The 27,879-nt window shown below is 42.5% G+C and overlaps 1 pseudogene; it reads left to right on the top strand.

Moving 5' to 3' along the window:
• The first annotated feature begins 20,650 nt into the window (after window positions 1–20,650).
• Window positions 20,651–22,313, top strand: LOC123089852 (tryptophan decarboxylase 1-like; annotated as a pseudogene).
• The last annotated feature ends 5,566 nt before the right edge of the window (window positions 22,314–27,879 follow it).

The following is a 27,879-nucleotide window of genomic DNA, read 5'->3' as shown; positions in this document are numbered from 1 at the left end:
TTAGTTAAGTAGGATCAACTGCCCCACCATTCTTGCTGCATTAAACCATAGGTGGCAATAGAGCCAAGTGATTAGGCCCAACTTAGAATTCTCCTTAGCATCAATAAACCCTAGATGATAAACCCAACATAGGTGGCAATAGAGCCAAGTGATTAGTGCCAAGTGATTAGGCCCAACCTAGGGTGCCTCGGCATCGATAAACCCTAAATGATGAAAACTTAACTTAGCATTTAGGGTGCCTCGGCGTAGACAAACCCTAAATGATGAAACCTTGGCTTCTATAGGGTGCCTCGGTGTCGATGAGAACCTAAATGATGTACGCATAGGCTTTTAGGGTGCCTCGACGTCGACAAACCCTAAATGATAAAAGCTTAGCTTTTAGGATGCCTCGGTGTCGACAAACCCTAAATGATGAGACCATGATCTTGTTCCTTGACAATAACCAACTTTTTGACCAAACTTTTTTCCTATTTAGAGCGAAACATGGACCACAACGATGAGGCCAGCGGTTCGGGCGGCAAGCAATTCTGGGAGCTGTCCCAGGAGATGGAGGAACAACCTCACCACTATGAGGATGCCGCGGAAGACACCGATCCTGACTACACAACCCCTAGTGGCGTCGGGGATGCCACCACTGATGGTGCCGCCGAGGATGCCACCACCGATGGTGCCGCCGAGGATGCCACCACTGATGATGGCGGCGCACGCACAGATGGCAGCCAACCGAAGAGGCAACGGAAGGACCGGCGCCCGAACGTGCTCCGCACCGTCAAGGAGGAATTTACTCAAGTGAACTCCGACGGGCATCCAATGGAGCCCAAACATATAGTCAAGGGGTACTCGGTTCAGCTCGGGTGCATTCTCCGGAGCACCATCTCGATCAACACCGAGAACCTTAGGCATAAAGACCGAGGGAATTTGTGCAACCTCCTCTTCACGAAGCTGCACGAACGATACAAGTTCCCCGCTGAATTTGAAAACACACGCCTCTCAGGGAATAAAGTGAACAGTGCCGCCCTCACGAGGATGAGCACTGCCCTGTCTAATTGGAGAAGCGCGGTGAAGAGAATGATTGAGAAAGGTGATAGTTATGAGAAGATCAAGGCGAAAAATCATTCGATCAGCGAAGAGGACTACAACAAGTTCAAGATCAAGTGCGAGAGCAGTGCAACCTCCGAATCAAGTCAGTGGGGGAAAGAAATGCGGGAGTTGAACTTAGGGGAACACAAACTCGGTCCCGACGGTTACAGAGTGGCGGAGCCTATATGGGACAAAGAGGAGGCGGAGCGTGCTGAGCAAGGCCTACCGCCCCGCTTCGAGAAATACAACACTGACAAGAAGACCAGGAACTATGTCAGGGCCCGGTACAAGGAGGACCCGATAACAAAGGAGCTTACCACAAATCTGAAGACCAGGGCGCTTGAGCTTGTTCTGGTGAAGGAGACTGAAAGCAGTAGCGCGGGGTCGTCTCAGAGCACCCATGCTTGGGACAACACTCTAAATAGGGCGTTGAACGTAATGAAAAACAAGGATAAGCTCAGTATGCCGTCGTCAGCTGGTCATGTGGCCGGCAAAGGCTTGTCCATAAAATGGTCGTCATACTATACCGCTGGTGGGCAAAAGGAGAAAAAGACCAGCTCGGAAATCCACTTGCGCGAGGTTCAAGAACTCAAGGCACAAGTGGCGCGGATTCCGGAGATTATCCAAGAGCAAGTGCAACAACAACTGGGATCAACGCTCATCGACATTATGCCTACCTTGATTCATGCGCTGACGACGTGGATTGCAGGTGGCCAATAGGGCCGCCCCCGATTCTCAGCTTCACGGCCAGCAACTCGCACAACGCGCAGGCGGCGCCATTGGTGTCTCCGGCGGCGGCAGTATTGGTGTCTCCGACGCTGGCATGGCCGACATTGGAGCTTAATGCACCCGGGTGTACGACGGCTGGCACCTCGGCAGCAAGCGACCCCTCCGTCAGTTGCACGCCCGCTGTTGGCGGTGCCTCGACATTAGCCGAGCTCGACGCCATCATCACGATAACTAATTAAGCCTCTTGGCCGAGGACTTCATCTCCTTTTGCCTTTGATTGGGCATCCCTGACGCCCTACATGTTTTCGCAGGGCACCGCCGACGTTCCGTGCACTCTCCAGCACTTCGTGAACGACGAGTTGGTCGATGTCGCCAAGGGAAAAATCGTTCAACCGAGCAACCCCGTGTTCCACGGTAAACCGATGCCACCCACCATGTATAGGGTTCAACTGGTTCGGGTGTTGCCAGGCTGCGACGAGTTGTTACCTCCGATTCGACCCGCCGGGGCCGACGAAGATGATCTGATGACCCTCAGCGCCTGCCTAAGCTGGCCCCTGCTTTGGCCAAAGAGCCAGATTCATTTGGGGGTGGGGGACACCACCCCAAAGACAACACCGCCAGTCGTGCCGGCGCCAAGCCATGGCAAGACCGCCGCAACGCTACCGGATATGCCGGACATCCCTATGGCACAGGATCCGAACATGCATATGGCACATGATCTGGACGACGACGACAACAACGCCAGTCGTACATTTAGCAACGTCGATAAGTACTTTGCCGAACATGGGTATGATGACGAATTCTGCGGGCCTATTTCTCAAGAACCCAACCCTACAAAAGACGATCGCGGTCTAGCTGGTACGACAGAGAAACCCAATTGCAACAGGTGTCGTCTGGTGTTCAGTTCTCAGGAGACGCCTCCAGCTCCCGACTTCACCGAGCCTCAGATAGCCGAGGTGCCAAATATTATCAGCCCCAACACACTCAGGAAGGCGGTCTGTGAGCAGAAATTGGTCCCATTACAACAGAAGAAGAAGGGACGGAAAAGAAAGAGTAACAAGCGTGCGAGCAAGCCGGCATCAAGTATGATCCGTGCTCAGGATGGGCCACCTTCACCTAAGGATATCTCGAGGAGGGTGCATGTGGCGGGTAGGGCGATGCTACCGACAAATATGCTCAATGCTGCAACCGGTGCTATGCGGAGTCTGCATGACAGTGTTCTTTCTTTGGAGAAGCGGCGTCTCAGAGAGAATGATGTGGCATACCCGGTTTTCGTGGCCAAGGTGCCAGAGGGCAAAGGCTTTGTGGATGGCCCCATCGGGGGTACGACCGTCCTGCGGTTTGATGACATCTTTGCTATGTTTAACCTTCATCCGCTACACTACATGTTCGTTCGGCTGTTCTCGCTGAGTATGGAGATGTGGATCATTAGAGACAAGACCCCGGACATCGTGATAGTCGACCCCTTCTACATGCGTGCCAAGAACTTGTGCAGCGCTGGGGACCGGCATGTCGCGAGTTCTTACCTCGAAGCGTCATTCTAGCAAACCCAGATAAGGATAACTTCCTCGTGCCTTACTTTCCCGAGTAAGTCATCCCCTAACCGCCCCGTAACATATGATTTCTTAGATTTCGATCGTTCTTTTTTTTCTAACATTCCGTGTTCTGTGCAGTGACACACATTGCACACCCATCCTCTTAAGCCTGAAATATTCCATGGCCACGTATTTCGACCTGGACTGTGACTCCCAGATAGACTACACAAATATCAAGAAAGTTCTTGATGATGTTCTCCCCGGCTACACCAAATCTGGAGGCACCTTCGCCAAGCCAGTTCATAGGCGGTACAGCGCGCACGTGTTTTCCCACAATACAAAGTTCTTCTGCGTCAAGCAGCCGCCTGGCGGTCAGAAGGATGCCTACTACACCCTCCATCACATGCGGGCAATCGTACGGGACCATCATCTCCTTCTGCTACCAGATAATCTCAAAGATTGGGCCGCGAGCTTGTCGGCAATCCAGGATGCGGACATCAGACAATAATTCTTTCGCATCCAGTCGGAGTTTGCGGAAATTATCCATCAAGATGTCCTTCGTACCTCAGGGCAGTTCTACCTTAGATATCAACTGTCCAACACTGAGATAGACACAACGCTACAAATGCAGGCTGACAACGCCCGCGATTTCGTGACCATCACGACAGACGGCGGCTTCATCCACGCTCCGGTCCCATGAGTCGAGTCGAAAGTAGTGATGCTATGTGTAGTTCTGAAACATTGATTGGATCATGTTGTAATTAAACTTTAATGAACTTGTATGTCTTTTTGGTTTGGACAGTCGTTCAACTTAGATGTAGTCGATGCTATTTATTAGTAGGACCATGAATCGTGCTATTAATGTATTGCTTTTCTCTTCCGATCCTTTTGTTGCATACTTATATATTGCTTATGTATTGTCTATTGTTTGGCTTGTGCATAGAGATGCCGTCGTATGTCGTGTACAAGGGTAAGGTTCCCGGAGTCTACGATGACTGGGAGGAGTGTCGGAGACAGGTTCACCATTTCAGCGGTAACAGTTACAAAGGGTACACCACTAGGGCGGAGGCGGAATCTAGATACGCCCGCTATCTAGCGGGAGAGAGAGGAGGGAGCGGTGGAGGAACCGGATGAAGACCAGTTTCATCGCGATGATGCTCATCGTGATGACCGCAACTCTCTTCTATGTGATGGTAGTTTAGATGATCGATATCAACTTGTAATGTGAAGACAAACTCGCTACTCGCGGTCTCGAGACTTGTAATGTTATATCTTTGTTCGGTCTTTTGAATTCGGAGACTAATATGATGAATTATATTCGGAGACTAATCTTCTATTGTATTCGATGAATCTGCTGTTGCTATGTGGTGTTGTCTAAATTCTATCCAATAATATATTTTGTAACCTGTGAAAATATCAGAAAAGAAAAAAATCCCTAATATTCATACTAGTGGCGCACCACACAAGACACTAATGGCGCACTGTGATAATCACACTAATGGTGCATCAACCACTGGTGCGCCATTAGTATGCCAAAGCACATGGGTACATATGGCCCCCTGGGAGGCATTCTAATGGCGCACTACGTGGTGCGCCATTAGAACACCAGATACTAATGGCGCACCAGTGGTGCGCCATTAGAATTTAATTCTAATGGCGTGATGCTAGTGGCGCACCAGTAGTGCGCCATTCGAAGGCAAAACTGGTGCGCCACTAGCATGCCTTTTCCTAGTAGTGCCTGGGCAGCCACCCTTCCTCACTATGAGCGGCTGTGGCGAGTAGTTCGGAAGGGGCACCTTCCCTTCTTGGATGCCCCAGCCTCCCCCTCCGAGGCGGCTTTTCTCTTCTTCCCCTCCCCAGTGTGGGGAGGTGGAATTTCTTCTTGATTCCCCCCGCCTCCGCGGGAGGAATCTGTCTTGTCGTCATCGGGCGACAGGGGTATGACGGCCTTGCGCCGAGGGCCTTTTCCAGCCCCCTGGTCCGCCTCCTCGGGCCCCTCATCCTTTTCGGATGGGGCGTCTTCTTCTTCTTCCTCCTCCCCTTCGTGGGAGGAGTCCGCCTCGTCGTCTTCGGACGAGGCTTCTGGCACAACCTTGCGCCGAAGACCCTTTCGGATCCCCAGAGCCTTCTTCTCAGCCTTTTTCTCCGGCACCTTGTAGGGTGCTGGGACCAGCATCTCCATTAGGAGAGCATCAGCTGGGCCTTTTGGCAGCGGGGCCGGACAGTAAACCTGCTCCGCTGTCTCCACATAATCCTGAAGCAAACATGCATAACTACTTAAGGCTCTCCCATGAATATATTGGAAAGAACCAGGTCCGGTGGCAGTCTGAGAACTCACCTTACTAGGAGTCCGCGCGGCGTGAAGCCCGCGGTACTCGGATGTGGGAGGAGGTACTTCAAAGGCCTTGAATAGCACCTTCCATTCTCCTTTGTGCGTCATGTCGTAGAGCTTCAGGAGCGTCCGGTGTTCGGTCGGGACGAACTCCCATAGATTGACTGCCCGCCTCTGGCAGGGCAGGATCCGGCAAACGAGTATGACCTGGATCACGTTGACAAGCTTGATGTTCTTGTCCTTCATGCTCTTGATGCATGTCTGGAGTCCGGTCAGCTCCATAGAATCGCCCCAGGACAGGCCCTTCCTTTCCCAGGAGGTGAGCCGCATGGGGGCTCCGGATCTGAATTCGGGGGCCGCCGCCCAGTTGGCGCCGTGCAGCTTGGTGATGTAGAACCACCCCGATTGCCATCCCTTTACGGTCTCTGCAAAGGAGTCGTCGAGCCATGTGACATTGGGCTTTCTGCCCACCATGGCCCCTCCGCACTCCGCTTGTTGGCTGCTTACAACCTTCGGCTTCACGCAGAAAGTTTGCAGCCATAGGCCAAAGTGAGGCCGGATGCGGAGGAAGGCCTCGCATACGACGATGAACGCCGAGATGTTGAGGACGAAATTTGGGGCTAGATCATGAAAATCTAGCCCGTAGTAAAACATGAGCCCACGGACGAAGGGATGGAGTGGATATCCCAGTCCACGGATGAAGTGGACGACGAATACGACCCTCTCGTGGGGTCCTAGGGTCGGAATGACCTGCCCGGCGTCTGGTAGACGGTGCGTTATGTCCGCGGCCAAGTATCCGGCTGCCCGAAGATTTGCAATGTGCTTCTCCTTGACGGTGGAAGCCACCCACTTGCCTCCTACTCCGGACATGTTTAGCTATGCAGAGAAGACTTGGGCTTGGGCGCTGGAGCTCGAGGGGGCAAGAGTGGGCAAAGGAGGAAGAAGGCGTGGGTGAAAATGGGAAATCTTATACATACACAGGTCAGATATTCTCTTGTGCAGACGATTGAGTCAAGGCCGTACATTAGGAGGTGCAACCGGAGCAGATTAACAAGGCCCCAAAATTGGAGGGCGCCCGACTGTAGGTAATTATTGTGTTAAACAGAGCATTAATTTGAGCTAAAAATTATGGAAATATCACAACCCAAGGCCGATGCAACCTCGAATCCCAATCCATTAATTACTTCTGGTGCCCTCCGGTCCCCTTCTCTCTCTCTCTCAATGAAGCTATTCAAAAAAATAAATTTCAGAAACTCCAAATTAACTCATCGACCAATCGTTTCTTCCCAATTGTGATTCTTTTCCAATCCTCCTTGGGCATAATGCTTCACAATTTACCCAAAATCCACCTTGTATCATTCACCCATGTACTTTGCTCTATTCTTTATACATAAAGCGAGGCACGAGCCTCTTGGGAGAGAGACTGCCTCACACCATCCTGATGTACTTTTTACAACAGTATGGAAAATCCTTTCTTTTGAGAACACCTTCCACTCACACATCCATAGTTCATTGAGACGAAAAGAGCCATGAGTACCATCCTTCTCTTGTGCATGTTTGTAGCTCAGCTACACTCGAAGAGCAAAATTTGAGAGTTAACATGCACACGTTAAAATACCCATGGTTGCTCGGCTGGACCCGTCCATCGCCCAACCCCCTAAATGATGATGATGATTCTGATGCTGTTATTGCTAACGATATGATTCATCGAGCGATTGAATTTGCAAATTCGAACGTGCGTTCTTGTGTGAATGTATACGTACATAAGTTAAATACTTTTGTTCAGACGATTGAGTTAAGGCCATATGTTAGCAGGTGCAACCAGAGCAGATGAACAGGGCCCCAAAAATTGCAGGGCGTCCAACTTTAGGTAATTATTATGTCAAACAGAGCATTAATTGGAGCTAAAATGATGGAAATATCACAGCCCAATGCCCATGCAACCTCCAATCCCGATCCATCAATTACTCCCGGCACCCTTCGGTCCCCTCCTCTCTCTCTCTCTCTCTCTCTCTCTCAGTGCAACTATTAAAAAGTTAAATTTGAAAACTCCAAATTACCTCATGGACCAATCGTTTCCTCCCAATCTTGATTCTTTTCCAATCCTCCTTGGGCATAATGCTTTATGATTTACCCAAAATTCACCTTGCATCATTCACCAAGGTACTCCTATCTAGAAGAAGTGTTTCAATATGTATTGATCCTGCAGTGAGCTGAAATGCTTGTTTTTTTCGCTGAGGACACATAAATGCATATTTTCACAATCACATCGTTGGATCATCTTATTATATTAGAGTGAGGCTCCCCTATTTATTTCATATTTTTACTTACTTTTAAACCGTTAAATGTTTAGCATGCCTTAACTAGTTCTATGGCAAGCTATGATAGACACAGTTTTACCTATATATAGGAGTAGGATTTTCTACAATAGCTTGCCACAGAACTAGTTAAGGTTTTGGACGGTGTAAATGTTCTAAAAAATCCTGAAAAAAAACTGAACCATCACACCTATAATATAACATGATCCAACTGATGGATTGAAAAAACTTCACTGCATGTGTCCTAGACAAAAAGAACAAATGTTTCAATATATATTGATCCTGTAGTGAGCTGGAATTCTTGTTTTTTTCGCCGAGCACACATAAATGCATATTTTCACAATCACACCGTTGGATCATCTTATTATATTAGAGTGAGGCTCCCCAATTTATTTCATATTTTTTACTTACTTTTAAACCGTCAAATGTTTAGCATGCCTTAACTAGTTCTGTGCCAAGCTATGATAGACACAGTTTTACCTATATATAGGAGTAGGATTTTCTACAATAGCTTGCCACAAAACTATTTAAGGTTTTGGACGTTGTAAATGTTCTCAAATCCTGAAAAAAATAATGAACCATCACACCTATAATATAACATGATCCAACAGATGGATTGAAAAAATTTGACTGCATGTGTCCTGGACAAAAAGAACAAATGTTTCAATATATATTGATCCTGTAGTGAGCTGAAATGCTTGTTTTTTTCGCTGAGGACACATAAATGCATATTTTCACAATCACACCGTTGGATCATTTTATTATATTAGAGTGAGGCTCCCCTATTTATTTCATATTTTTTACTTACTTTTAAACCGTTAAATGTTTAGCATGCCTTAACTAGTTCTGTGGCAAGTTATGATAGACACAGTTTTACCTATATATAGGAGTAGGATTTTCTACAATAGCTTGCCACAGAACTAGTTAAGGTTTTGGACGGTGTAAATGTTCTCAAAAATCCTGAAAAAAATACTGAACCATCACACCTATAATATAACATGATCCAACAGATGGATTGAAAAAATTTGGCTGCATGTGTCCTGGAAAAAAAGAACAAATGTTTCAATATATATTGATCCTGCAGTGAGCTGAAATGCTTGTTTTTTCGCTGAGGACACATAAATGCATATTTTCACAATCACACCGTTGGATCATCTTATTATATTAGAGTGAGGCTCCCCTATTTATTTCATATTTTTTACTTACTTTTAAACCGTTAAATGTTTAGCATGCCTTAACTAGCTCTGTGGCAAGCTATGATAGACACTGTTTTACCTATATATAGGAGTAGGATTTTCTACAATAGCTTGCCACAGAACTAGTTAAGGTTTTGGATGGTGTAAATGTTCTCAAAAATCCTGAAAAAAATACTGAAACATCACACCTATAATATAACATGATCCAACAGATGGATTGAAAAAATTTGACTGCATGTGTCCTAGACAAAAAGAACAAATGTTTCAATATATATTGATCCTGTAGTGAGCTGAAATGCTTGTTATTTTTCGCTGAGGACACATAAATGCATATTTTCACAGTCACGCCATTGGATCATCTTATTATATTAGAGTGAGGCTCCCCTATTTATTTCATTATTTTTACTTACTTTTAAACCATTAAATGTTTAGCATGCCTTAACTAGTTCTGTGGCAAGCTATGATAGACACAGTTAGTAGGATTTTCTACAATAGCTTGCCACAGAACTAGTTAAGGTTTTCCATGGTGTAAATGTTCTCAATATCCTGAAAAAAAATACTGAACCATCACACCTATAATATAACATGATCCAACGGATGGATTGAAAAAATTTGATTGCATGTGTGCGGGACAAAAAGAACAAATGTTTCAATATATATTTATCATGCAGTGAGCTGAAATGCTTGTTTTTTTCGCTGAGGACACACAAATGCATTTTTCACAATCACACTATTGGATCATCTTATTATATTAGAGTGAGGCTCCTCTATTTATTTCATATTTTTTACTTACTTTTAAACCGTTAAATGTTTAGCATGCCTTAACTAGTTCTATGGCAAGCTATGATAGACACAGTTTTACCTATATATAGGAGTAGGATTTTCTACAATAGCTTGCCACAGAACTAGTTAAGGTTTTGGACAGTGTAAATGTTCTCAAAAATCCTGAAAAAAATACTGAACCATCACACCTATAATATAACATGATCCAACAGATGGGTTGAAAAAATTTGGCTGCATGTGTGCTGGACAAAAAGAACAAATGTTTCAATATATATTGATCCCGCTGTGAGCTGAAATGCTTGTTTTTTTCGCTGAGGACACATAAATGCATATTTTCACAATCACACCGTTGGATCATCTTATTATATTAGAGTGAGGCTCCCCTATTTATTTCATATTTTTTACTTACTTTTAAACCGTTAAATGTTTAGCATGCCTTAACTAGTTCTGTGGCAAGCTATGATAGACACAGTTTTACCTATATATAGGAGTAGGATTTTCTACAATAGCTTGCCACAAAACTAGTTAAGGTTTTGGACGGTGTACATTTCTCAAAAATCCTGAAAAAAATACTAAACCATCACACCTATAATATAACATGATCCAACGGATGTATTGAAAAAATTTGACTGCATGTGTGCTGGACAAAAAGAACAAATGTTTCAATATGTATTGATTCTGCAGTGAGCTGAAATGCTTATTTTTTCGCTGAGGACACATAAATGCATATTTTCACAATCACATCGTTGGATCATCTTATTACATTAGAGTGAGGCTCCCCGATTTATTTCATATTTTTACTTACTTTTAAACCATTAAATGTTTAGCATGCCTTAACTAGTTCTGTGGCAAGCTATGATAGACATAGTTTTACCTATACATAGGAGTAGGATTTTCTATAATAGCTTGCCACAGAACTAGTTAAGGTTTTGGACAGTGTAAATGTTCTCAAAAATCCTGAAAAAATACTGAACCATCACACCTATAATATAACATGATCCAACGGATGGGTTGGAAAAATTTGGCTACATGTGTCCTGGACAAAAAGAACAAATGTTTCAATATATATTGATCCTATAGTGAGCTGAAATGCTTGTTTTTTTTTGCTGAGGACACATAAATCATATTTTCACAATCACACCGTTGGATCATCTTATTATATTAGAGTGAGGCTCCCCTATTTATTATATATTTTTTACTTACTTTTAAACCGTTAAATGTTTAGCATGCATTAACTAGTTCTATGACAAGCTATGATAGACACAGTTTTACCTATATATAGGAGTAGGATTTTCTATAATAGCTTGCCACGGAAGTAGTTAAGGTTTTGGACGGTGTAAATGTTCTCAAAATCCTGAAAAAAATACTGAACCATCACACCTATAATATAACATGATCCAACGGATGGGTTGAAAAAATTTGGCTGCATGTGTGCTGGACAAGAAGAACAAATGTTTCAATATATATTGATCCCGCAGTGAGCTGAAATGCTTGTTTTTTCGCTGAGGACACATAAATGCATACTTTCACAATCACACTGTTGGATCATCTTATTATATTAGAGTGAGGCTCCCCTATTTATTTCATATTTTTACTTACTTTTAAATCGTTAAATGTTTAGCATGTCTTAACTAGTTCTGTGGCAAGCTATGATAGACACAGTTTTACCTATATATAGGAGTAGGATTTTCTACAATAGCTTGCCACAGAACTAGTTAAGGTTTTGGACGGTGTAAATGTTCTCAAAAATCCTGAAAAAAATACTGAACCATCACACCTATAATATAACATGATCCAACGGATGGATTGATTTTTTTTGACTACATGTGTCCTGGACAAAAAGAACAAATGTTTCAATATATATTGATCCTCCAGTGAGCTGAAATGCTTGTTTTTTTCACTGAGGACACATAAATGCATATTTTCATAATCACACTGTTGGATCATCTTATTATATTAGAGTGAGGCTCCCCTATTTATTTCATATTTTTTACTTACTTTTAAACCGTTAAATGTTTAGCATGTCTTAACTAGTTCTGTGGCAAGCTATGATAGACACAGTTTTACCTATATATAGGAGTAGGATTTTCTACAATAACTTGCCACAGAACTAATTAAGGTTTTGGACGGTGTAAATGTTCTCAAAATCCTAAAAAAATACTGAACCATCACACCTATAATATAACATGATCCAACGGATGTATTGAAAAAATTTGACTGCATGTGTCCTGGACAAAAAGAACAAATGTTTCAATATATATTTATCCTGTAGTGAGCTGAAATGCTTGTTTTTTTCACTGAAGACACATAAATCATATTTTCACAATCACACCGTTGGATTATCTTATTATATTAAAGTGAGGCTCCCTTATTTATTTCATATTTTTTACTTACTTTTAAACCGTTAAATGTTTAGCATGCATTAACTAGTTCTATGACAAGCTATGATAGACACAGTTTTACCTATATATAGGAGTAGGATTTTCTATAATAGCTTGCCACAGATCTAGTTAAGGTTTTGGACGGTGTAAATGTTCTCCAAATCCTGAAAAAAATACTGAACCATCACACCTATAATATAACATGATCCAATGGATGGGTTAAAAAAATTTGGCTGCATGTGTGCTGGACAAGAAGAACAAATGTTTCAATATATATTGATCCCGCAGTGAGCTGAAATGCTTGTTTTTTTCGCTGAGGACACATAAATGCATACTTTCACAATCACACCGTTGGATCATCTTATTATATTAGAGTGAGGCTCCCCTATTTATTTCACATTTTTTACTTACTTTTAAATCCTTAAATGTTTAGCATGCCTTAACTAGTTCTGTGGCAAGCTATGATAGACACAGTTTTACCTATATATAGTAGTAGGATTTTCTACAATAGCTTGCCACAGAACTAGTTAAGGTTTTGGACGGTGTAAATGTTCTCAAAAATCCTGAAAAAATATTGAACCATCACACCTATAATATAACATGATCCAACGGATGGATTGAAAATTTTTGACTACATGTGTCCTGGACAAAAAGAACAAATGTTTCAATATATATTGATCCTGCAGTGAGCTGAAATGCTTGTTTTTTCGCGGAGGACACATAAATGCATATTTTCACAATCACACCGTTGGATCATCTTATTATATTAGAGTGAGGCTCCCCTATTTATTTCATATTTTTTACTTACTTTTAAACCGTTAAATGTTTAACATGTCTTAACTAGTTCTGTGGCAAGCTATGATAGACACAGTTTTACCTATATATAGGAGTAGGATTTTCTACAATAACTTGCCACAGAACTAGTTAAGGTTTTGGACGGTGTAAATGTTCTCAAAATCCTAAAAAAAATACTAAACCATCACACCTATAATATAACATGATCCAACGGATGTATTGAAAAAATTTGACTGCATGTGTCCTGGACAAAAAGAACAAATGTTTCAATATATATTTATCCTGTAGTGAGCTGAAATGCTTGTTTTTTTCGCTGAGGACACATAAATTCATATTTTCACAATCACACCGTTGGATCATCTTATTATATTAGAGTGAGGCTCCCCTATTTATTTCATATTTTTTACTTACTTTTAAACCATTAAATGTTTAGCATGCCTTAACTCGTTCTGTGGCAAGCTATGGTAGACACAATTTTACCTATATATAGGAGTAGGATTTTCTACAATAGCTTGCCACAGAACTAGTTAAGGTTTTGGACGGTGTAAATGTTCTTAAAAATCCTTAAAAAAATACTGAGCCATCACACCTATAATATAACATGATCCGACGGATGGATTGAAAAAATTTGATTGCATGTGTGCTGGACAAAAAGAACAAATGTTTCAATATATATTGATCCTGCAGTGAGCTGAAATGCTTGTTTTTTTCACGGAGGACACATAAATGCATTTCACAATCACACCGTTGGATCATCTTATTATATTAGAGTGAGGCTCCCCTATTGATTTCATATTTTTTTACTTACTTTTAAACCGTTAAATGTTTAGCATGCCTTAACTTGTTCTGTGGCAAGCTATGATAGACACAGTTTTACCTATATATAGGAGTAGGATTTTCTGCAATAGCTTGCCACAGAACTAGTTAAGGTTTTGGACGGTGTAAATGTTCTCAAAAATCCTGAAAAAAATATTGAACCATCACACTTATAATATAACATGATCCAACGAATGGATAGAAAAAATTTGACTGCATGTGTTCTGGACAAAAAGAACAAATGTTTCAATATATATTAATCCTGAAGTGAGCTGAAATGCTTTTTTTTTTGCTGAGGATACATAAATGCATATTTTCACAATCACACCGTTGGATCATCTTATTATATTAGAGTGAGGCTCCCCTATTTATTTCATATTTTTGACTTACTTTTAAACCGTTAAATGTTTAGCATGCCTTAACTAGTTCTGTGGCAAGCTATGATAGACACAGTTTTACCTATATATAGGAGTAGGATTTTCTACAATAGCTTGCCACAGAACTAGTTACGGTTTTGCAGAGAGACTAGCTCACACCATCCTGATGTACTTTTTACAACGATATGAAAAATCCTTAATTCTTAGAACAGCTTGCACCGACACATCCATAGTTCATTCAGACGAAGAGAGCCATGAGTTCCATCTTTCTCCTGCACACGTTTGTAGCTCAGGTAGATCCGGAGAGCGAAATTTGAGGGTTAACATGCATGTGTTAAAATATACATGATTGTTCGGCTGGACCCATCCATTGCCCAACCCCCTAAGTGACAATGTTGATTCTACTTCTGTTATTGCTGTGATATGATTCATGCGGTGATCGAATCGACAAATTCGCGTGTGTGTTCCTGTATGAATGTATACGTACACAGGTTAGATATTGTCTTGTCCAGACGATTGAGTCAAGGCCGTATTTTAGCAGGTGCAACCAGAGCGGACGAACAAGGCCCCAAATATTGGAGGTCCCCCGACTGTAGGTAATTATTGTGTTAAACAGAGCATTAATTAGACCTAAAAATGATGGAAATATCACAGCCCAAGGCCCATGCAACCTCCAATCCCGATCCATCAATTACTCCCCTCTTCTCTCTCTCTCTCTCTCTCTCTCTCTCTCTCTCTCTCTCAATGTAGCTATTCAGAAAAAAATCACAAACTCCAAATTAACTCATGGACCAATCATTTCCTCCTGATCTTGATTCTTTTCCAATCCTCCTTGGGCATAATGCTTCACGATTTACCCAAAATCCACCTTCTATCATTCGTCCATGTACTTTGATCTATGTTCTATATATAAACAGAGGCACGAGCCTATTTGGAGAGACAGCCTCACACCAGCCCGATGTACCTTTCACAACAGTATGAAAAATCCTTACTTTTGAGAACAGCTTGAACCGACACATGCATAGTTTATTGAGATGAAGAGAGCCATGAGTTCCAGCTTTCTCCTGCGCACGTTTGTAGGTCGGCTAGACTCGAAGAGTGAAATTTCATAGTTAATTTGCATGCGTTAAAATATCCATTGTTGTTAGTATCAGATCAACTCGATATGCAGTGTATTAGGTCGGTTGGACCCGTCCATCGCCTAACCCCCTAAGTGACAACAATGATTCTGATGCTGGTATTGCTAGCAATATAATTCGCCCAGCGATCGAATATGCAAATTCGCATGTGCATTGCTATGCTAATGTATACGTACACAAGTGATATATTTAATTGTTCAGATGATTAAATCAAGGCTGTATGTTTGCAGGTACAACCGGAGCAGATGAGCAGGGCTGCAAAAATTGGAGGGCACCCGACTGTAGGCAATTATTGTGTTAAATAGTGCATTAGTTAGAGCTAAAATTAATTGAAATATCACAACCCAAGGCCCATGCAACCACCAATCCTGGTCCATCAGTTACTCCCAACGCTCTCTGGTCCCCTCTTCTTTCTATCTCTCTCTCTCAATGCAGTTATTCAAAAAAAATTCACAAACTCCAAATTAACTTATGCACCAATCGTTTCCTCCCGATCTTGATTCTTTTCCAATCCTCCTTGGGCATAATGCTTCACGCTTTACCCAAAATTCACCTTGTATCATTCTCTCATGTACTTTGATCTATGTTTTATATATAAAGCGAGGCACGAGCTTGTTTGGAGAGAGACAGCCTCACACCAGCGTGATGTACTTTTAACAACAGTATGAACAATCCTTACGTTTGAGAACAGATTGCACCGACACATCCATAGATCATTGAGACGAAGAGAGCCATGCGTTCCATCTTTCTCCTACGGACGCTTGTAGCTCTGCTAGACTCGAAGAGCGAAATTTCATAGTTAAGATGCATGCGATAAATATCCATGGTTGTTAGTATCAGATTGACTTGATCTGTAGTGTATTAGGTCGGCTGGACCCAACCATCATCGCCCAAACCCTAAGTGACAACAATGATTCTGATGCTGGTATTGCTGGCGATATGATTCATCCAGCAATCGGATATGCAAATCCGAACGTGCGTTCCTGTGCGAATGTATACGCACACAAGTGAGACATTGTCTTGTTCAGACGATTTAGTCAAGGCCGTATGTTAGCAGGTACAACCAGAGCAGATGAACATGGCCCCCTAATTTGGAGGGCGCCCGAATGTAGGCAATTATTGTGTTAAACAGAGTATTAATTAGATCTAAAAATGATGGAAATATCACAACCCAAGGCCCATGCAACCTCCAATCCCGATCCATCTATTACTCCCAGCGCCCTCGGTCCCCTCTTCTCTCTCTCTCTCTCTCTCTCTCTCTCTCTCTCTCTCTATATATATATATATATATATATATATATATATATATATATATATATATATATCAATGTAGCTATTCAAAAAAATAAATTTCACAAACTCCAAATTAACTCATCGACCAATCGCTTCCTCCCGATCTCAATTCTTTTCAAATCCTCCTTGGGCATAATGCTTCACGATTTACCCAAGATTCACCTTGTATCATTCGCCCAGGTACTTTGATCTATGTTTTATATATAAAGTGAGGCACGAACCTGTTTGGAGAGAGACTGCCTCACACCATCCTGATGTACTTTTTACAACAATATGAAAAATCCTTACTTTTAGAACAGCTTGCACCGACACATCCATAGTTTATTGAGACGAAGAGTGCCATGAGTTCCATCTTTCGCCTGCGCACGTTCGTAGCTCAGTTAGAATCGGAGAGTGAAATTTGAGAGTTAACATGCATGTGTTAATATATCCATGATTGTTCGGCTGGACCCGTCCATCGCCAAACCCCCTAAGTGACAATGATGATTCTACTCCTGTTATTGCCAGCGATGTGGTTCATGTTGCGATCGAATCTGCAAATTCACGTGTCCATCTCTGTATGAACATATACGAATACAGGTCAGATATTGTCTTGTGTAGACGATTGAGTCAAGGCCGTACGTTAGCAGGTGCAACCGGAGCGGATGAACAAGGCCCCAAAAACTAGAGGGCGCCCAACTGCTGATAATTATTGTGTTAAACAAAGATTTAATTATAGCTAAAAATGATCAAAATATCATTGCCAAAGGCCCATGCAACCTCCAATCCCGATCCATCAAATACTCCCGGCACCCTCGGTCCTCTCTCTCTCTCTCTCTCTCAATGCAGCTATTCACAAACAATAAATTTCACAAACTTTAAATTAACTCAGGGACCAATCGTTTCCTCTTGATCTTGATTCTTTTCCAATCCTCCATGGGCATAATGATTCACGATTTACCCAAAATTCACCTTCTATCATTCACCCATGTACTTTGATATATGTTCTATATATAAAGGGAGGCATGAGCCTTTTTGGAGAGAGACTGCCTCACACTAGCCTGATGTTCTTTTTACAGCAGTATAAAAATCCTTACTTTTAAGAACATCTTGCACCGACACATCCATAGTTCATTGAGATGAAGAGAGCCATGAGTTCCTTCTTTCTCTTGCTCACGTTTGTAGCTCAGCTAGAATCAGAGAGCAAAATTTAAGAGTTAACATGCATGCGTTAAAATATCCATGGTTGTTCGGCTGGATCCGTCAATGGGCCAACCCCCTAAGTGACAATGATGATTCTACTCCTGTCAAATAGTGAAATTTTTCAAAATAATAAAGGTAATGTTGCACACAACTTTGCACTAAAATTGCACTTTTGTAGTATGCAAATAACAACCATATAATAATGTAATTTCCGCACATATTACATAGTATTTGTGTATATACATTTGCACTCACTTAAAATCCCAAAAATGCCTACAAAATAAAAAAATAAAACCAACTAATAAAGAAAAATCTATATACCTACTATTAAAGGGAGGTGATATTCTTGGTTTTGTCCCGCTTAGTTGGTCCTATGTTATGTTTTTTTTCTTTGGTTTTCGTCCATGATGCATCATCCGTACGTGGTCTCCTGCCTGGTCCCTACGAGGTGGGATTATTCGACACTGTAGCGGCGGTTGCCCCCTGCTACTCCAAGATTTGAGAAAAAGTCCAGCCCAACCAAAAGCCCATTATACTAGCCCAGAAATCCATCCAGCTAGCTCTAGCTAGCTTGGCACGTAGGATCTCCAGTCAATATGTATGTGTGTATTGTCGGCCGAAACTTCGGGCAGATGAATCGCGTCGTATACGTACACCAGAAAGTGTACTATGATGAACCTGCCACACTAATTTTTGCTATATGAATCGGGTATCGGGATCTGGGAGGCTCCGTCCCTGCACAGGAAGAGGATCATGGAGGCGGCAGCACTGGTCCAGGAGTAGAGGATCGTCGAAGGAGGATGTGCGGTAACACATCACTTGTATGTATAGCAATCTATTGTACTAGCCTGGTTAGTGTTAAAATAATCCCACCTTGCTCTTCACATATAATGTGACCAGTTTATATACGTACGACATAGAGAATCAATAAGCAGCCTGAAATCCGGAAGGGAACAAAGAAATTACTCAGAAGGAAGAAAATAAATAAATTAACTCGGTAGAGGAAGAAGGCTCGGAAATTAGTGAAGACACCAACAGCGGCACAACCGATTGCATCACCGGGCTACTGCTTCCCTTCCCATGTTGTCGGCCGACGTGGCGAGGCAGAGAAAGAGGGATTGAAGGAAAGGGGTAGAGTCGAAGCGGGACAGAGCACTATGCGTGGTTGCTCGGCCGACGGTTGCCATGGGCACCGGTCTCCGGAGGAGAGGTGCAAAGGAAAATAAGGGCGCAAGGGAAGAGAGGCCATTTAAGGAGAAGGAGAGGGAAACAACCCAGGAGGAGGGGGAGGAAGGGAGCTTGACGGGGAGGCGGCGGCGGCTCGCTGTAGCGGGTGACGTGCCTTCGCAACGGCGACGTGGGGATTGAATGGAGGGACTGACTGGGGGGATCGAGCAGACGCTCTCCCCTAGCGCCTAGGTGGTTAGCGGGGGTGGCTGCAGCTGGGCCGGTTCGGCCAGTTTGGCCAATTAGGGCCGGCTGACACTATTTGGGCTATTGGGGAGGTTGTTGCTGCTGCGGCCACTGGGGCCGGCCCACCGTGCAGTGCTTAACCGTTCCCATTTTTCAGAAAAGAAAAATAGAGGAAAAGATTCCCCTCAAATAATTTTTGAATTCTGATTGAGCCAAAAATCTGCATGTGGCTACTCTCACATATATCAAAGCTCCACAACTTGAATTGGAGAATAGGCCAGGATTAAAAAATATCTAGAAACAAAAAGGATTTAAATTTCAAGTGTGTTTATGGGTAATTTTCATATAATGGAGTAATTTATTTTAGCTCCCTAATAATATTGGGAGGCTAAGAGAACCGTCATGTGAATTCCCTCAATTTAAATAGATCAAAGATCCATGCAATTTTTAGTTCAAGTTGAGGGTTTGAACAACCTCATTACAAACTAAAGCATCATGACATGATGTAGTGAAAAATAAGATAGAACACGTACTATAATAACAATTATGGAAAGAACAACAACTTTAAATATGTGAAGATGTTGCACGAGCTTGGAGTGTGATACGAGATGTGCGTGTCTTTTTCAGAGAATACCTTCTACGTGAAATGCTTGTGTTTGGACCAAGTCCAAATAATGCAAAAAAAATGCATTTGAATATTCAAAAAGTATCAATTCAATATCCACGCATGCATGCACAACAGTAATAGACATTAAAACATGATATCTACTTCTTTGATACCTCGACATGCGCTTCCCTGCCCTACCGTGTTGCGCTGATGGGTGTTTTGGTGGACAAATCATTTTTTTTTTCCGTTGCAACGCACGGACATATATGCTAGTAAATAACAAAAGCAGAACGCATGGAAAAGAAAAACAGAAGGAAAGAGGGATTGGCTAGGCGGTACATGTAATGGGCTTCGGCCCAGTCGCAAATCGACTGATGCAAATATGCGGTGAGTCAAAAAACAGCCCAAACCCAGCTCCCAGAACAGTCCAGGAAAAAAAAAACACAGCACGCATCTCAGGGTATGAATCAACAGCCGAGAAACTGACTGAACCAAAATTAAAATCCAGGGGACTTAGGGTATGAATCAAATTCATCGAAGTTCATATAACAAGTGTCCCCATCCCCACTGACTGGAATTTCTCCATGTGCTCCCCTTCCCCCAGACTCGCTGGAACTACCTACATATACCCGGCGGCCCCTAACCCAGCAAGCAAGCACTCCCGCAAAAGAGCAAGCACGTCTGCCGGCCGGGACAAAAACTCCTCAGAAGAGCGATACAAATGGGCAGCTCCAACACCACCAACCCGACGGTTTTCTCTGGCATCGCGGCCGCCGACGACGTGAAGGAACCATTCCGGCCGCTTAAGCCCGAGGACGTCCGATCTTACCTTCACGAGGCTGTGGACTTCATCTGCGACTACTACACCACCGTGGAGTCCATGCCAGTTCTTCCCGACGTCAAGCCGGGGTACCTGCAGCACGAGTTCATGGCGTCCCCGCCAACCTATCCCGCAGCGTTCCACGTCACCATGAAGGAGCTCAAGGCCTCCATCATCCCTGGCATGACGCACTGGGCCAGCCCAAACTTCTTCGCTTTCTTCCCGGCCACCAACAGCGCCGCCGCCATCGCCGGAGACCTCATCGCCTCCGCCATGAATACTGTCGGCTTCACGTGGCAGGCTGCCCCCGCAGCAACTGAGTTGGAGGTACTCGCGCTTAACTGGCTCGCGCATCTCCTTCACCTGCCCGCCACCTTCATGAGCCACACGGCCACCGGCGACCGTGGGACTGGTGGCGCCGTCATCCTCGGTACCACCAGCGAGGCAATGCTGGTAACGCTCGTCGCCGCGCGTGACGCCGCGCTGCGTCGGAGCCGATCTGTGAGAGTGTTTGGCACGTCGGGTCTGGTTGTCTACGCCGGGGACCAGACCCACTCCACCTTCTTCAAGGCATGCCGCCTCGCCGGTTTCGACCCCGCCAACATCCGTTCGATCCCCGCCGGCCCAGAGACCCACTACGCACTGGACCCGGCGAAGCTGCTCGAGGCCATGCAGGCTGACGTCGACGCCGGCCTCGTGCCAACGTACGTTTGCGCCACGGTGGGCACCACATCTTCCAATGCTGTCGACCCGGTGGGGGCCGTCGCCGACATTGCTGCATCCTTTGGCGCTTGGGTCCACGTCGACGCCGCCTATGCTGGCAGCGCCTGCATCTGCCCGGAGTTCCGCCACCACCTCGATGGTGTCGAGTGCGTGGACTCCATCAGCGTCAGTCCGCACAAGTGGCTTCTCACCTGCCTCGACTGCACCTGCCTCTATGTCCGTGACGCCCACCGCCTAAGCGACTCCATGGAGACAAACCCGGAGTACCTCAAGAACGATGCTACCGACTCCGACGAGGTCACTGATCTCAAGGACATGCAGGTCGGCTTGGGCCGACGATTTCGTGGGCTCAAGCTGTGAATGGTCATGCGCATCTATGGCACCGCCAAGCTTCAAGAGCACATTCGCAGCGATGTAAGCATGGCCAAGTTGTTCGAAGGTCTCATCCGCACCGACAACCGGTTCGAGGTCGTCGTGCCTAGAAACTTTGCCATGGTGTGCTTCAGGATCAAGGCTAGTGGAGCCATAACAGAGGAGGCCGCAGATGAGGCCAATCGTGTGCTCATGAAGAATTTGAACAAGACTGGCAAAGCCTACTTTGCGCACACTGTGCTCAGCAACAGGATCTTGCTCCGGTTTTGCGGTGGGGTCGTCGCTTCAAGAGGAGAGACACGTGAGGAGTGCATGGGAGCTCATCAAGAGGACGACCAATGACTTGAGGATGGATTAAGTGTGTGCATTCATAGAGAATTTGAACCCAAAAAATGAAATAAACACACGACTATTTATATGCTCGACAATTGTAATACAGGGAGATCCATATTACAACCTCACATACAAAACCGTCTACTTTACAACCTCACATACAAAACCAAACAAAAATCAACCTTTCTCAAGTCAAAACCGGTTTATCCCTGTTTTACTGGTTTTGACCAGTCAAATGCCTAGTCAGCATCTTAGTCACCCGCCACGTCACACACCCGAAATATGAAAGTCACCCCGCCACATAGGTATCCTCGTAAACTAGATGGTTTCGAAGTTCGGGATTGTTCTTAAACTTTTTTGACAATTCAGGGTTGTAATATGTGCTTCTCTCTTTGTAACACGAAAAGAAACTGAATCGGGCGGCCAATCAAGTCTCATGCATGTCCACGCCTTATATTCAAGGCATATGCACCGCTCGCGACGCCTTATTCCCTCCCAATCTTCTGCATCTCCTCATTTCTGTCTCTTCCAACATCGACGCAGCTTTCCTTCTCGTGCCCCTCTCCTTCCGGTCACCTCTACCACAAGGTTTTTGACCCGGCTCACAACAATGCCTCAACGAGGTTAGTCGCCCCAGCACCCTTTCATCCTCCCGTCCGGCGTCGTTCCGTAGCAGAGAAGTGCTCCAGAGGCAACCCAATTCGGTGGTGGTTTGTGTTCTCTAGCTCAAGGACCCGATTCGGCAAAGTTTGACTTGACACAAATCTAATACGCCAAGTAAAAAAGGACCTGAGGGAGTACTAGCTATGAGTGTTGGGCTCAAAAAAAAATTATGGTTAATCTAAGATGGTGTTGGGCCGTACGTCGCCGTCCAACGTGCAAATTAAACTTCACAACTCTCAGATATTGAGTAAAGTAACACTAACTGCAATTTCACGCGCAAAATTAACTCTATCAGATCAAGATGACGGGCTTGGTGGCGCACGGACTGCAATCCCCCGAGCTAGTCCTAGCCCGCTGGCTACGGTACCATAGCTAAAATTATTCGTACGCTGCAATAGGGGAGCTCCTATTTACCGATCTTATTTACTTGCCAAACACTTAGCTATGCTTGATCAGGATCGCCATACGTGGCTTATTTCTCCTCATGACCCGTCTTTTTATCCCTTAAACATTGACATTGATCAATAAAGTGTTGGCAATTCTCAATCAAAAAAGCAATTACCATGTGTCGACCTTTTGCACAGATCTGGCGTTTGAGCGATAACTTAGGCTGCCCCATTAAAGGGTTGCAGCGTTTCCGGTTTTGGGAACCTTCTAGAGTTTCTCAGCTGGTTTTTCTGGTTTCGGGAACCTTCTAGCCGGTTCTCTGCACCGGTTTTCTGTTTCTTTTTTGGCTTTTTTTAGTTTTTCTGTTTATTTTTCTTGCTTCTACTTTCTTCTTTATATTTTATTTTTATTTTTGTTTATATCTTTTATTTTCTTCCCTTTTTATTTTTCAAGTTGATATTTGATTTTTCTAATTCAAATTTTGTTCAGATTTTCAAAATGTTCCGCCATTTAAAATATATTCACAAATTCAAAAAGTATACAAGACTTTCAAAAAATGTTAACGTATTTCAGAATTTGTTCACAAGTTTCGAAAATGTTCATATTTTAAAAATACTTCTGGAATTGGGAAAAGTCTTCGCGGTTGCAAAATTTGGTCTGAAATTGAAAATGTGTTCAGGAATTTAATTTTTTTTCATGGTTTCAATTCTTTGTTAGATATTTCATGAAGTTACATTGTCAAATTTTTGTTCAAAAATTCAAAAAATGTTCACGATTTCAAGTTTTTTCCTAATTTCATGAAATGTTCCATTTTTTTTAATATTTATTCAAAAAGAATCACGGTTTAAAAATTTGTTCAGAATTTCATAATTCTTTACAACTTCAAAGAATGGTCCACGTTTTTCAAAAACATTTTTTGCAGTTTCAAATTGTTTGTTCGCATATGCAAAAAAATGTTACTGTCTATGAAAATTAGTTCAGAAATTCAGAAAATTGTTCCCACTTTTTGAAAATGTACACTTTCAGAAAAACAATATACACTTTTTTGTTAGATGTTGCTACAGTAACTAATTCCAGTTCGTTACAGTAGACAGGTATGGTTGTATGGTTGCATATGCGCGCTGTTCTACTGGAACCAATTCCAGTGGCTGGGAGGACGCGGGCGTAACCTGTTGGTCCGCGGTTCGATTCTTGCCATCGCGACGCCAGTTTGACGCAATGGGCGTCCAATAAGAGCTCCCGTGATGAGATGCTAGTCCAGCAAACGCGTCCTCCCCGCTCATCCATGTGCACTTTTTCTGGCCCAGCCCATATAAGGGCGGGCGCCCCTTTTTTTATTTCATATTTTTTAGTTTTTTCTTTATTTTTAATGTTGATTTATTAAAATAACTTTGGGATTGCAGAAAAAATACAAATTCGAAAAGTGTTCACAAATTGGAAAATTGATCATGATTTTGGAAACTATCCTCATGTTAAAAAATGTTCTTGAATTTTGAAAATGTTTGCAAATACAAAAAATGCCCTCTAATTTAAATGTTTTGAAAATTCTAAATAAATCATGAATTCAAAATATTAATCATTTTGAAAATATATTCGAGACTTCAAAAAATATTCATGATTTTAGAAAATAAGTTTAAAAAAGTTAAGGAATTTAGAAAACATTTTGTTATTAAAAATATTAAAGAATTTGAAGAAAGTTTTGTGATTTAGTAATATAAAACAATGCTGATGAATTCGGAAAACTGGTCATGAATTCAAGAAATGTTCGCCGTTTCAAAAATGTGCAAAAAGATGTTCGCAAATTTAGAAAAAATGTCCATGAAACTAAAACTGGAAAAAGGTAAAATAAAAAATAATGAGGGAGAGAATCAAGGAAAAACAAAGAAAAAAGGGTCCTGGGAAGGTTGTAGAACGTTGCCAAAACCGATGACAAAAAATCAGAATGGGCTGGCCCAAAGACAGGAGGAGCTTGACACGTGCGCGGGGGGTGGGGGCATAGATTCCTAGCCTAGCGGAAGACACATCAACGTACAAGGAAAACTTGGACGCAAACGGGACATCCTCTATGATCCCGATCGTATCACAACCAAGCAAGATGTAGCCACGCCCAATGGCAAACCTATAATTACGAGTGGATCTGATTTTTTTTAAATGTGAATGAGGTGGAAGGGCCTAATGACCCGAGAAGGCTAGGATTTGGAAGTTCATCCGATCCGATGGGACATGCACTAGTGGCAAGCTTTAGATTTCCTAGTAATAATCCGGCGCCTCGTTCAGCTGATCGAGCTTCAACTCTAGTACTAATTATGCGCAAAAAAATGACATCGGCTCCTCCGACCGGGAAGACACTTGAGCTTAGATTGCATATAAATATATTATAGAAGCCAATCGTTATATTTATATGAATGAAGGATTTACACCAAGTTGGCTTTATTAGGCTTACAAATGTGTTTCATTGGTTGCTTGCACCCTTGTATTGTTCCTGCATACTCGTCGTTTACCTCTCGCCTTGTCTCCTCGGGCTAGGGCTGCACGTCGGTGCCGCACCTGCTCGCCTTCCTCTGCCTCTAGCTAGCCACCACTTCATTGATGATCTACTAAAGCCCAACAAGCCATTGCGGGGTTTTTATTTCGTTGTTTGTAGCATATTCATGTCAATTTTCCAATTTGTGAGCACTTTTCGAAGTTGTATTTTTTCTGCAATCCCAAACATTTTTTTTAATAAAGCAACACTAAAAGTAAAGAAAAACCTAAAATATATGAACGAAAAAGGGGCGCCCGCCCCTATATGGGCTGGGCCAAAAAAAGTGCTCATGGATGAGCGGGGAGTGCGTGTTTGCTGCACCAGCATCTCATCACGGGAGCTCCTATTGGACGCCCTTTGCGTCAAACTGGCGTCGCGATGGCAAGAATCGAACCGGGGACCAACAGGTTACGCCCGCGTCCTCCCAGCCACTCCAACTGACTAGAATTGGTTCCAGTAGAACAGCGCGCATATGCAACCGTACAACCGTACCTGTCTACTGTATCCAATTGGAATTAGTTACTGTAGCGAACATCTTACAAAAAAAGTGTAATTTTTTTTTCTGAAAGTGTATATTTTGAAAAAGTGGGAACGATTTTCTGAATTTCTGAACAAATTTTCGTAGACAGGAACATTTTTTTTTGCGTATGCGAACAAACAATTTGAAACTGCAATTTGTTTTTTAAAAACGTGGACCATTCTTTGAAGTTGTGAAAAAATTACGAAATTCCGAACAAAATTTTAAACCGTGATTCTTTCTGAATAAATATTAAAAAATGGAACATTTCACGAAATTAGGAAAAAACTTGAAATCGTGAACATTTTTTGAATTTTTGAACAAAAAGTTGACAATGTAACTTCATGAAATATCTAACAAAAAATTGAAACCATGAATATTTTTTAAAATTCCTGAACACATTTTCAATTTCTTTGAAAATGTTCACAGATTTAAAATATTCATAAATTATATAATATTAATGGATTAACAAATTTCTTCGTGAATTTAGAAAAATATTCATGAATTTTAAAACATATTACTGAGTTTCAAAATTAAAAACAAAACATATTAACTAGAGAAGAAAAAGTTGAAAAATAGAAAAACCCGAAAGAGAGGGTAGAGAAAAACACGGGAAAAAAACTACAGGATATAACCTTTCGAAAACCAAAAGGTCTGAACAGCTCTATGTGAACTAAACAAGCATATATTATTGAAAATATTGATCTCTTTAGCGTGAATTTCTTTTCCTCAATCGACGACATGATCCTCGATACATATATCATGGATTTATTTGCTCTCAGTATAGAGAAACCATTGGCATCTACCCATCATATTAAAATTTTGCTTTATCACATCACAGATGCTGTTCGGCGTGAATACAATTTCCAACACAAGTCAGAGTTTCTTGGGAGGAGACTTCATGGTCTGCTCGCCCAAAGAACTTTGATGCATCCACTCTAACAGGAATGCCTGTGAGCAACCATCACTTCCAGTGGGCAATAAACCTATGAACAATGATAGCCGAGTCCTTTTGAATACAAACAAATGTCTACAAACAATACTCATCATCTTAGACATAATTGCAAATGGTTAGTAACATCATCTTAAACATACGTCATCATGATTTTGGAAGCTATCCTCGTGTTAAAAAATGTTCTTGAATGTTGAAAACATTTGCTAATACAAAGAATGCCCTCTGATTTAAATGTTCTGCAAATTCTAAAAAAATCATGAATTCAAAATATTAATCATTTTGAAGATATATTTGAGACTTCAAAAAATATTCATGATTTACTAAAATCAGTTTAAAAAAGTTCAGGAATTTATAAAAAAAATTATTTGAAAATATTAAGGAATTTCAAGAAATTTTTATGATTTAGTAATATAAAAAAATGTTGATGAATTCGGAAAACTAGTCATGAATTCAAGAAATGTTCAAAAAGATGTTCACAAATTCAGAAAAAAATGTCAATGAAATTAAAAATGGGAAAAAAAGAACAAGGAAAAAGTAAAATAAAAAATAACAAGGGAGAGAATCAAAGAAAAAAGGGTCCTGGGAAGGTTGTAGAACGTTGCCAAAACC

This window comes from Triticum aestivum, chromosome 4B (genome assembly GCF_018294505.1).
Source record: "Triticum aestivum cultivar Chinese Spring chromosome 4B, IWGSC CS RefSeq v2.1, whole genome shotgun sequence".
Lineage (NCBI taxonomy): Eukaryota > Viridiplantae > Streptophyta > Magnoliopsida > Poales > Poaceae > Triticum > Triticum aestivum.
The sequence above is the reverse complement of the archived record's forward strand: the minus strand, read 5'-3'. Positions and strand labels throughout refer to the sequence as shown.